The sequence below is a fragment of the Sapajus apella genome, unplaced genomic scaffold (genome assembly GCF_009761245.1).
Source record: "Sapajus apella isolate SASKATOON/1434 unplaced genomic scaffold, GSC_monkey_1.0 scaffold191, whole genome shotgun sequence".
In the NCBI taxonomy this organism is placed as follows: Eukaryota; Metazoa; Chordata; class Mammalia; order Primates; family Cebidae; genus Sapajus; species Sapajus apella.
This window is the reverse complement of record NW_022437131.1, coordinates 651,971-664,766: the sequence shown is the minus strand read 5'-3', so window position 1 is coordinate 664,766 and position 12,796 is coordinate 651,971. Positions and strand designations below refer to the sequence as shown.

The following is a 12,796-nucleotide window of genomic DNA, read 5'->3' as shown; positions in this document are numbered from 1 at the left end:
AGAAAATAAGCACATCTGTCGGGCAATGAGGACGGAATGAGGACAACTGGTCTCCCTTACAAGGCACCTTGAGGCAGGTTGTTATGGATCTTCAAACAAAGTAGGAGCAACCTCACTCATATAGGGGAATAGGAGCTGATTTAGCTAGTAAGGAAGACCTAATAAAGGTTGAAACTACGGGTGTTCTGAAGCAGAGTTCCATTTTCCTTCTTCTCTATCTTGGCTTCCTCTTCCTCATACTACTCATTTCTTTTTTTTTTTTTAATTGCATTTTAGGTTTTGGGGTACATGTGAAGAACATGCAAGATTGTTGCATAGGTACACACATGGCAGTGTGATTTGCTGCCTTCCTCCACTTCACCTATATCTGGCATTTCTCCCCATGCTATCTCTCCCCACCTCCCCACCCCCGGTTCCTCCCCCATTTCCCCCCAACAGACCCCAGTGTGTAGTGCTCCCTTCCCTGTGTCCATGTGTTCTCACTGTTCAACACCCGCCTATGAGTGAGAACATGCGGTGTTTGATTTTCTGCTCTTGTGTCAGACACACATGAGGCCAACAAACATATGAAAAAATGCTCATCATCACTGGTCATCAGAGAAATGCAAATCAAAACTACATTGAGATACCATCTCATGCCAGTTAGAATGGCGATCATTAAAAAATCTGGAGACAACAGATGCTGGAGAGGATGTGGAGAAATAGGAACACTTTTACGCTGTTGGTGGGAGTGTAAATTAGTTCAACCATTGTGGAAGACAGTGTGGCGATTCCTCAAGGACCTAGAAATAGAAATACCATTTGACCCAGCAATCCCATTACTGGGTATATATCCAAAAGATTATAAATCGTTCTACTATAAGGACACGTGCACACGAATGTTCATTACAGCACTGTTTACAATAGCAAAGACCTGGAACCAACCCAAATGCCCATCGATGATAGACTGGACAGGGAAAATGTGGTATATATACACCATGGAATATTATGCAGCCATCAAAAATGATGAGTTCCTGTCCTTTGCAGGGACATGGATGAACCTGGAAACCATCATTCTCAGCAAACTGACACAAGAGCAGAAATCACACTACTCATTTCTTAAGGCCCAGCCCTGATCACAAAGTGTCTGAGATCATGCCAACTAGAAGCGAACTCTCATTTCTGTCACTGACGTAGAGCACATGGGGTCTTGACCTCTTTTTTGGCCTTTAACAAAAGCTAGCCTGTCTCTTTCATCTTATGCACACATGCACGTGTGTGTGTGTGTGTGTGTGTGTGTGTGTGTGTGTGTGTACATATATATATAGAGAGAGACCATCTCCTCAGAAAGTTAGGTGCCAGGGTATTAGGCAAGTGTTCCCTCTCATTCTGCTTTAGTGGTGTCTCTAATGTTTAATTGGTGTGTCTCCAGAAATCTCAGAGGCTTGAGAGAAGCTATTTGCTGATTGGCTCATAAATATACCTTTTTCTTCCTGCACAAAGTTAAAAACAAAGATTCTATTGAGTCCTCTGCTGCTTACATGTAGTCAGAGGCAACCTTACTATCATTTTAATGGAGTTATTGACAGAGGATATCCTCAACTGGGTATGAAGATGGTGATGAGTTTGTGACGAAGTGCTGTACTTGCTTTTGAATTTAAGACCAATGGTACTTATATTTTAGCTTGGTAATATAGTTACTTAGTTCAGTCATAAAACAGAACTAAATGCTTTTCTTGTCCCCAGCCCTTCCCTTCCTCAACAATTCAATCTTAACACTGTCAGATGGGGAAAATCAAGGTAGGTGTCTTTATCAGAGGAGAGGAGGGAGCTGTGTGTGCCTGAGCAGGGTGAAGAAGGAAGAGCAGTTCATTACAGGGAGTCAGAGACTAAGAACTGTGATGAGGGCTCCCCAGACAGGAGACAGCTAAGTGAGGGATATTGGAGTTCTATCTGGTTGAAGAGGATGTCCAAGTGGAGGAAGTATGTGGCAGACTGGAGCAGGGTTTCAGAGTCTGAGCAGGTTAAGAAGCATGTCCATGCTGCTAACAGTGTGAGGAACATACTGGTATGGTGGGATTTGGGTAGGGAGGAAGTCTCTAGCACTATGTCTCAGCCAGAGCAGGTTTACAAAGTGGGCTGTAAACCAGGGGCTGTAATTCACAGTTGGGAGGATATCGAGTGGAGCTTCCAAGAAGGGAAGGAGGAGTGCAGCAAATGGGAAATTATTTACATATAGGAGGACTGATCAAATAAGCGTAATGGGATGCAATGTTCTCATTGCCATAGAAGAGAGTTACAAATATAGAAAAGGAAAAAACTAGAATGAACTCGGTGGTATTGTATTGGAGTTAGGTATCAAAGTCATGGCTTCAATGAATATAGATACAGAAATAGATATATAAATGTGTGAATGTATATTTGTGTGAGTATTTATGTGTGTCTCTCTCTGTGTATATACAAATATTGCCCAATTCTTTCCACTAAGAGCACCTGGGAGCCACAACACCCCAATAGTAGTAAGCACACCTAATTGTTCATATCTTGTTTTCAAAATGCCATTATTAAATAAAAGGGACAAGAAATCCTTGGAGAATGGTTAGATAGGACAGGAAAATAACCCAATTAATCTGGAATATCTTGCTATGCCAGAAAGCAAAGTGCTAAAGACATGATGGGGGGCATATTAAAAGGACATGGAAGTAAGCCTGAAGAAGCTTCTACAAGTTAAACAGGGGACACCGAGCATCAAAATAAAGAAATATAGAACACAGCATAACCTGTTGAATCAAAAAAGGAAAACATGAGTGACTGTATGAAAAATACATATATAAATACACAATAAATATTTACATAATTTCAAAATGTCTCACCATAATTACAATGGAAAAAACAGTACCAAAATTGCCTGGAAGTCACTATCTTAAACAAATGGTCAATGAGGACATTATAAGTAATGGGACAAATCAAAATAGTGTGCCACCTGATAGAAGAGAAAGAGAATACTACAACATCAGTTCTGTAATAGTCCTGCCAAAGACGCATAACCTGAATCCATTCAAGAGGAAATATGAAGCAAATCCAAAATAAGGGACATTCTAGAAAATAACAACTATAAAGTAATGAAAGTCAATGAAAGCCTAAGGACATACTCTATACAAAAGGATAATAAAGAGTCAGCAACAGGTGATTGTGAACTGGATCCTTTTGCTATAAAGAACATTGCTGGAATAACTGGTGAAAAATTATTGGGTTCTAAGTTTAGATAGCAGTAATATATCAATGTTAATTTTTAAAATTTTGATCATTGTATTGCAGTTATATAGGAAAATGTCTGTGTTTTGGGGAAATATGCACTAAATATATTTGGGATTGTATTTAGTTTCTATTGCATGTGACATATTATAACACAGTAAGCAGCTTGAAAAAACATTCATTTATTAGCTCATCGGTGTGCAAGTCAGTATTCTGGGTGTGCTTGGCTGGTTTTCTGCTTAGGGTCTCCCGAGACTGAAATCAAGGTGTTGGCTATCCTGGGCTATTATCTGGAGGGCCAGGAGAAGATCCCCTTCCAAGGACATTCAGGTTGTTCGGAGAACTCAGTTCCTTGCAGTTGCAGAACTGATGGTCCCATTTCTTTGCTGGTTTTTGACAGACAGCTGCTCTCAACTCCTAGAGGCTTCTTTCTGGTCCTTGTACATGGCCCCCTCCAGCTTCAAGGCCAGCAGTGGAGATGTATTCACCCTTATCATGATTCAAATCTCTCTGACTTCTGTTTCTGCCATCAGCCAGATAAAACTTTCTCCTGTTAACAAGCTTAGATTAGGCCTACCCAGATAATTTTCCTTTTGCTGTGTAATGTAACATAGTGTTAGGAGTAACCCTATGAGGTGAAAGTCATAGGGATTATCTTAAAATTCTGCCTCTCATTGGATAAATGGGCCATCAGGCTGGCAACTTACTTTCAAATAATTCAGGGAAAAAATTTTCTGTACCGTCCCTGCAACTTTTTATAAGTTTGCTATTTTTTTCTTCAAAGTAAAAAAATAAAAGTAATATAAAAATTAATACAGAGCAATTCTGGTTCTAGGTAACATGAAATAAATGCTTTTCAACTTTCTCTAGCAGTGAACACAGCTATGAAAACCAGACAGAATGTGTGGTGTAGTTATTTCAGGAATCTGAAAAGTAAATATTAACTAGAAGATATATTGGAGAAGAACATCAGTATTTGAAGTACCACCAAACTGGTAGATTTGAACAAGACCCAGAATTTCAGAACATAATATTCAAAGTGTTCAGCATATAAGCCAAAATCAATGATACAGATGTTGTAAATATCTGGCAGACATTAAAGCAGCTACTATAAAAATGCTCAAAAGAATCATCACTCTTGCACATCAAGAGGTCCCCGGTTTTAAAAGAAAAAAAAAAAAGAATCATCATTCTTAAAATATAAATTATCAGCAAAGAAATGGAAGACATAAAAAAGAACTTATGGAAATTTTAGAACTGAAAGCTGCAAAAAACAAAATTTAAATCTCACTGGATGGACTCAGTGGAAGGATGGAAATGACAGAGGAGAAAGACAGTTAACGTGAAGATAGATCAAGAAATACTGTCCAATTTGAACAACACCCTAGATTAAATAGATTATCTGAAAAGCCCTATTAATGTTAAAGAAATTAAGTTCATTGTTAAAAACCATCCAAAAACAAAACTCTAGACCTGCATTGTTTCACTGGCAAATGCTAACTAACATTTAAAGAAAAAATAGCACCAATTGTACACACTCTCATCCAGAAAACAAAATATGTGGTAGCAGAATAATGTTCCTTTGATCCACATCTAATTTTGAAGAGATTCATATCTAATTTCTGCAAACTCTACACTACATTGCAGAAGGGATTTTGTGCTGATTTGATTAAGGGTTTGAACCTTGAGTTGAGGACATTAACCTGGATTATCCAGGTGGACCCAGTCTAATTCTTAAAAGCAGAAAACATTTCCCAGATTGATCAGAGAGACAAGATGAAAGAAGGAGGAGAATAATTCAAAATGTGATGATCTGACCAGCCATTGCTGGCTTTGAAGATGGAGAAAGAGGGTCATAAGCCAAGAAATGTGGGTTGGTCTCTGGAAACTGGGAATGGCTCTTAGTTTAAAGTCTGTCAGATATTTACAACATTCATGTTGTTGATTTGCCCAAGAAAACAGAGATCTCAGTTCTACAAACCCAAGGATCTGAATTTTGCCAACAACTTCAATGAAGAAGGAATAGATGTTTCCCTAGAGCCTCCAGAAAGAAATGAGACTCTTGGTCTCTTCCTGGTGAGAGCTATGTTGGACTTCTGACCTAGATAATTGTAAGATAATATATTTGTACTGTTCAAGATGTTAAACTTGTAGTAATTTCTTATGACAGTAATACAAAACTAATACAGAAAAAGAAGAAATACTTCCCAACTGATTTTACAGCTGTAACATTACCCTGACACCAGTCAAGACAAATATAGTGCAAATAAAGAAAATTAAGACAAATATCCTTTGTATTAGTCAGGGTTCTCTAGAAAGACAGGACTAACAGGCTATATGTATATATGAAAGGGAGTTTATTAAGGAATATTGACTCACACAATCACAATCACAGGAAGTCCCACAATAGGCCTCCTGCAAGCTGAGGGGCAAGGAAGCCAGTTCAAGTCCCAAAACCTCAAAAGCAGGGAAACTGACAGTGCAGCCTTTAGTCTGTAACCTAAGGCCCAAAAGCCCCTGGAAAACCAATGGTGTAGGTCCAAGAGTCCAAAAGCTTTAGAACTTGGAGTTCAGTGTTCAAGGGCAGGAAGCATTCAGCTTGGGAGAAAGATGGAGGCCAGAAGACTTAGCTAGCCTAGTCCTTCCATGTTCTTCTGCCTGATTTTATCCTATCTGCACTGGCAGCTGATTAGATAGTGTCCACCTAGATTGAGGGTGGGTTTGCCTCTCCTAGTCCACTGACTCAAATGTTAATATCCTTTGGGGATACCCTAACAGACACACCCAGAAACAATACTTTGCATCCTTCAATCCAATCAAGTTGACATTCAATATTAACCATCACATCCCTCATTATACCAGTCTGAATTTGTCAATATATAAAAGGAATAATTTACCACAACCAAGTGGGATTTATCTCAGGAATGAAGGCCAGTTCAATAGTTGAAAATCAATCAATACAATCTAGTCTAAAGGAGAAGAACCACATGAGCATAATCATCAATGCAGAGAAGTCTTGCCAAGTTCAACTTTCACTAATGATAAAAACACTCAACAAACTATGAGTAGATCTAGTGAGATCATTCTACAAAAAAATCCTCAAGTTAACATAATATTTAATGGTGAAAGACCAAATCCTTTCCCCCATGACTGGAAACAGGGCAAAGGTATCCATTCTGGGCACTCTTATTCAACATCATAACAGAAGTCTCATCCAGTGTAACAAAGCAAGGAAAGGAAATAAAAGGCATACAAATTGGAAGGTAAAAGTATTTCTTTTTATTTGCAGATGACGTATTGTCTATGTAGAAAATCCCAAAAAATATAGATTGGAAAAGAGGAATAGAACCAAACAACTAGATGCATGTGCAAGGTATGAACTTCAATATATGCCTCTTAGATTATAGAAAAATTAACTAAAAATGTGTCATATGTTTAAATGTAAATGCATTAAGTATGAATTAAAAACAGAAACTTTAGGCCGGGCGCGGTGGCTCAAGCCTGTAATCCCTGCACTTTGGGAGGCCGAGGCGGATGGATCACCAGGTCAAGAGATCGAGACCATCCTGGTCAACATGGTGAAACCCTGTCTCTACTAAAAATACAAAAAAAATTAGCTGGGCATGGTGGCGCGTGCCTGTAATCCCAGCTACTCAGGAGGCTGAGGCAGGAGAATTGCCTGAACCCAGGAGGCGGAGGTTGCGGTGAGCCGAGATCGCGCCATTGCACTCCAGCCTGGGTAACATGAGCGAAACTCCGTCTCTCAAAAAAAAAAAAAAAAAAAAACAGAAACTTTAAATGGAAAACATAAACAGTGTTGTAACTTCTAGAAGAAAATGTAGAAAAACTGTGTGATCTTGGCTTTGACAATGAGTGTTCAGGTATAACACCAAAGGCATGATCCATAAAAAAAAAAAAAAAAAAAAGAAAGACAAATTGGACTTTGGGAAAATTAAAAGCTTTTGTTTCGTAAATGACACCGTTAAGAGAGTGAAAAGATAAGCCACACTGGCAAAAGTGCAGATTACATATTTTATAAATGTCTTATGTCCTGGATATGTAAAACACTCGTAAAACTCAACCAATATAAAACAAACCAATTAAAATATTGTCAAAATATCTGAAGTCACTTTAACCAAAAGAGATGTATACATTGCAAATAAGTATAAATGAAAACATGTTTAATAGTGTTAGTCATTAGGGAAATTGATATTAAAGTTATAATTAATTATCAGCACAGATCTATAAGAATGGATCAAATAAAAACAATCTTATACAATTGCAAATGCTGGTGAGGACGTGGAAAAAGAGGAACTCTCATTCACTGCTGGTGGGAATGCAAAACTCTCACCAGCAGCATAATATAGTTCTGTTTACTGAACCCAGACAAATACAGAATCTTATTAGTCTTTTAAATTATCTCTGATTTGATAGGCAAAGGAAGAATTTTGTTTGTTTCCATTTGTATTTCTTCTGTTGTTAGAGTTTCTATTTGTTTACTGGCCCTTTATGTTTCCTTATTTTAAATATCCTATTCATATCTCTTGTCTATTTTACTCTTTAGTTCTAACTATGACAAGGTAAATACCTCAACCATACCTTGGCAATCTGCTGAAACTGCTCTCTGTAACCCTAATGTGACAGGCAAGCACATGGCCCCTGCGACTTGTAATAAGTAACTAAGGTCTGTAATTTCCACCCTACCCAGACAATGTGTAAACTAATGCTTATCTTGACGTCTGTGAACCACTTAAGTAACAATCGGAATGTCTGAAGCCCCTCAGCTCTCACCCCCATCCAGGAGATGGTTTACGGAATGTCCAAAGTCCACTGGCCCTCAGAATGTCTGAAGCCCCTAGCCCTCACCCCCACCCAGGAGGTGGTTTACTGGCATAAAAGGTCTTGACACCCTCCTTTCGGGGCCACGGGTTGGAGAGACGTGAGTCCTCCGTGGCCACCGGCAATAAAGACCCTGGAATTTAGCATACTTTTGTCTTGGTGTTGACTTTCTATGCTCGCTCCAGTACAACATTTGGAGGCCCCAGCAAGATTTATCGTCATCTATCACCAGACAAATGCCCATCTCAGAGTCTCGTCCCGTTGGCTGCTCCCACCTTGGGGATCTCTAGGGGAGGCACCCCCTGAAACATTCCAGGGCCCCAGAGTTCCGGCCCATCCAGAGGATGGGCAACTACCTGGCCAACATTCACCCAAAATTCCTCAGGGTCCCAGGAACCTCCGGAGGTAAGTCAGATCTGGAAATCAGGGGACCAGTCTATCAGGGGAGCCTGAGTCAGGGGACCAGACTTGGTCATTGCAACTCTGACCAGGCAAGCCTAGCGTGAGACGTCATTGGAGGCTCAGGTTGCCTCACTGGAGGCTCGGGTAATTTAGTTTTTGGTTGTTTTCCATAACCTCGGTGTGAGTGAGAGAGTGAGTGTGTACATATGTAGTCCCACGGCTGGAAGGCTATGGGGCTTGTATGGGCCTTCACCCGTGGTTCCACAGGGACATCATAAGGCATAATGGTGATTCATCTCAGGACTGAAAATTCTGAGGTGACCAGACCCGGGGTTTATACGGGTACACCTTAGCCAAGACACTCTGAAATATCCCTTCGGGAACGTGGCCAGGCAGGCATTAGACTGGTCTCCCTCAGGGGACACCCACCCTGTGTCTGTCTGTCTTTCGTGTGGTTCTGTCTTTATTGTAAGTCCTCTAGTTTCCTGAGGCAGTTACTAGCTGATACACAGTGGTTTAGACCTGTTATTCTTGAGGTGGATAATATTGTCCGTTGGCTAAGTGACCATTGACTTCAAGGAACTCTGATTGAGTTTACACCCCTGGAAATAATTCTGTTCTCTTTCCTTTTCTTCTTCTTATTCTATCATTGAGGCCTCATTCTTCCTCTTTTTCATGTCCAAGAGAGAATTCTGGCCCCGACAACTTGGGTGTAGTTTTTTCTCTGTCTTAGTGAATCAAATCTTAAATAAGAAACTACCAGCCCTCTTCACCCATTTAGGGTGAAAAGGGAGTAATTGTCTCTTCTGTCAAAAGAAAAAGAGACAGAAAGAGAGAGGAGACAGAGGAGACACACACACACACACAGAGAGATAGTACACAGAGAAGAGAGGAGAGAGGAGACAGAGACAGAGAGAGGAGAGAGAGAGAGAAAGTAGACAGAGAAGAGAGGAGAGAGGAGACAGAGACAGAAAGACAGAAGAGAGAGAAGAGAGATAAGAAAGTAGAGGAGGGGAAGAAGAGAGAGGAGACAGAGGAGAAAGAGAGAGAGAAAAAGTAACCAGAGAAGAGAGGAGAGAGGAGAAAGAGAAGAGAGAGGAGACAGAGAGAGAGAAAAGAGAGAGAGACAGATAACGGAGGGGGAGAGGAGCAAGGGACAGAGAAACCAGGGAGAAAAAGAGACAAAGAGAGAGGAGAGAAAAAGAGAGAGAGCAAGAAGAGAGAGGTAGAGAAAGAGGAGCTTAATGCTTTTTAGGGTCCCTGTGTCAAGGTGACCAAAAGCTGCAGCAGCAGGGAACTCGCAGCTGGCTCAGCGGCTGCGAGCTCAGTTTTAAAACTGATGCAAAAAGCTTTTTTTTTTCTTCTTTCTCTGCCAGCCACCAGCCCGGCCCAGCTTTCAGGCAGGCCACACTGCCTCAGGGTGCAGTATTTGCATCCAAAATACGGCTTAAGAAAGCTTTCTGACTCTCCCTGATCCAACTGACCCGTTAGCACAGTAGTTAAGGTGAAGGACCTGCCACTACAAGGTTACTGGTTCAAGCCCTTGGTGAAGCCAGTCTTAAACTGGTGGGGGATCTGTTGGGGGAAATTCAAAAGCTGAATGCCTATTTTTGTGGTTAATTTGTCTTGTTTAGGGTTGGCTCTCTCTACAGCAGAACTTTTCTATCTAAACAAACAAACAAAAAAAATCATAGTTAAACCACTTCCAGGCCCCCGAGAAAAACCAAATGGGGTTGTCTAGCTCCTGGCCTTGCACCCCCCTCCAATGCGTGACAGCCAACTTCAAGGTTGGGTTCTCAGGCCAATATGAGGTGAAATTAACCCCTGGAAAACTCTGCTCTTTATGTGAATTGGAATGATCATCTTTTGGAGTTGGGTGGCCAGATACTGGGACCTGTGACCCAAAAATTACCCAGACTGTATGGAAAATGGTCGCAGAAACTCCTAGATACCCTAACCAGTTTCCATACATCGACCAATGGTTGGATTTAGTCCAACAATCCCCCCAACCCCGCCCCGTGGCTGAAGTCCTGCATAAAACAGTCTGGACTTCAGGTCATGTTAGCAGGCCCATAGAAGGTTCCTACAGCGCCAGCCATTCTCCCCACCCCAGAAGAGGATCTAGAATTACCTCCACCCTACTCAAGGCCCTCTGAACCAGGGCCTCAGCATCCCCCCAGAGAGTACCAGTAATCAACCCTTGTCCCCCCTGCACACCCACACTCCCCCAACGGGGTAGAAGACAATTGGGGTAGCCCATTCTCTGTTCACATCCCCTTCTTGTCAAGTGACTTATATGACTAGAAGGTGATAGAAATTAAAGAGAGGGCCGAAACACGAAGTGCCGGAACAAGCTTTATTAAGAGCAAGAGAAAAGCTGCCAGGCTGCACCCAAAATTGGTGTGCAGGACCCGTGGCGTGGCAAAAGGGATTTTTATGGCCTGTGAGCTGGCAGATGTATCCAATGTGAGGGGCTGTGTAGGAGGGGAGAGGCTGGGAACTGCTGAGTTTAATAGTTCCCGGGGAAGGGGTCGTGCCAGGGAACTGCTGAGAGATTTCCCGGGAGGGGGTCATGCTGGGGAACTGCTAAGATGGCGACAGGTGTAGGTTTAGGAACTTGCTGAGATGGAAAGTTCCCCGGGAGGGGGTTGTGCTGGGAGGCTGGGGAACTTGAGGCGGCAGCAGGGTTTTAAAATGGAGTAAGTTCTGTCAGAAGGCTCAACATCCCCCGTTCTCTGAGAAGCCCCAGGCTTTGACGGGGCTCTTGGAATCTGTACTCCAGACTCATTTCCCCACTTGGGACAACTGCCAACAATTATTACTGATTCTGTTCACCACAGAGGCAAGAGGCAAAATTAGACAGGAAGCCCTGAAAGGCATCATAGGTCCAGGGGGAGGAACAGTAAAAGAGAACCAGGGCCGAATTGAAGAAGTTTTTCCCTCTACTCGACCCCAATGGGACCCCAACACCTCGGGGGTTCACCAGGCTCTGAACACTTTTCACCGGTATCTCTTAGCAGGGGTTAAGAGGGCGGCTAGGAGACCCATCAACCTCTCCAAGGTAGAAACAGTAACTCAGGGTCTGCAGGAGTCGCTGGCTGCTTTCCTGGAATGCCTACAGGAGGCGTAGCGTACCTATACTCCTATAGACCCTGAGGCCCCGGAAAATCAACGGGCCATTAACTTGGCCTTTGTCTCCCAGTCAGCCCCAGATTATCAGGAAAATGTTACTAAGGCAGTAATAGCAGCCCTTCAGAAGACAAGAGTCATTCCACGAGGGCAGGGGGCCTTGCAAAAGGGCCCCTGGGGTCCCTGGCCCCCGTTAGGAAAAAAAAACAATGTGCATACTGTAAAGAAAAGAAACATTAGGGAAAAAAAATGAGTGCCCCGAGAGAAAAAGACGAGTAACTGCTCAGGAAAAGCCACCTAGCCTCAATTTAAAAAATCAGGATTAGGCTGGGAGCGGTGGCTCACGCCTGTAACCCCAGCACTTTGGAAGGCCGAGGCGGGTGGATCACAAGGTCAAGAGATCGAGACCATCCTGGTCAACATGGTGAAACCCCGTCTCTACTAAAAACTACAAAAAAATTAGCTGGGCATGGTGGCGCGTGCCTGTAGTCCCAGCTACTCAGGAGGCTGAGGCAGGAGAATTGCCTGAACCCAGGAGGCGGAGGTTGTGGTGAGCCGAGATCACGCCATTGCACTCCAGCCTGGGTAACAAGAGCGAAACTCCGTCTCAAAAAAAAAAAAAAAAAAAAAAAAAAAAAGTCAGGATTGACGGGGGCCGGGGCTCTTATTTGTTAAGCCACCAAGAGCCCAGGGTTACTTTAAAGATTGGGAACAAACCTATCAGTTTTTTAGTAAACAGCGGGGCAGCCCACTCAGTCCTTACTCAGCCTCTGGGACCACTATCCAGTAGGAAAACAGTCTTCCAGGGGGCCACAGAAAAGACCACGACCAGTTCATAGACCACAAATCAAGTCATTAACTTAGAAAATGGCACCGTTATCTATTCCTTCTTAGTTCTGCCAGAATGCCCTTACCCGCTATTAGGGCGGGACCTAGTTCACAAACTTCAAGCAACCATCTCCTTCTGCGAAAAATCAGGCCTGCCTCTCTAACCCCCTTTTTGCCCGCTGTATCAAAACCACCTCAGCAAATCCTCATCACCTGTGTTTTGTCAGATGAGTATCTTTTGCAGGAAGCTTTATCCTCAGAGACAGATCAACCACCAACATCAGACCTCCTCCACCAGTTCCAAGAAAATGTACTGGGAGTATGGGCTGAAACGAATTCCCCAGGCTTGGCAAGTCACCGTACC

The 12,796-nt window shown here is 42.5% G+C and overlaps 1 long non-coding RNA gene across 1 annotated transcript; it reads left to right on the top strand.

Annotated features, from left to right (window-relative positions):
• The first annotated feature begins 10,745 nt into the window (after positions 1-10,745).
• Positions 10,746-11,383, top strand: LOC116543620. Its single transcript, XR_004265647.1, has 2 exons — positions 10,746-10,782; positions 11,192-11,383. It is a non-coding gene; the product is annotated as an uncharacterized LOC116543620 (long non-coding RNA).
• The last annotated feature ends 1,413 nt before the right edge of the window (positions 11,384-12,796 follow it).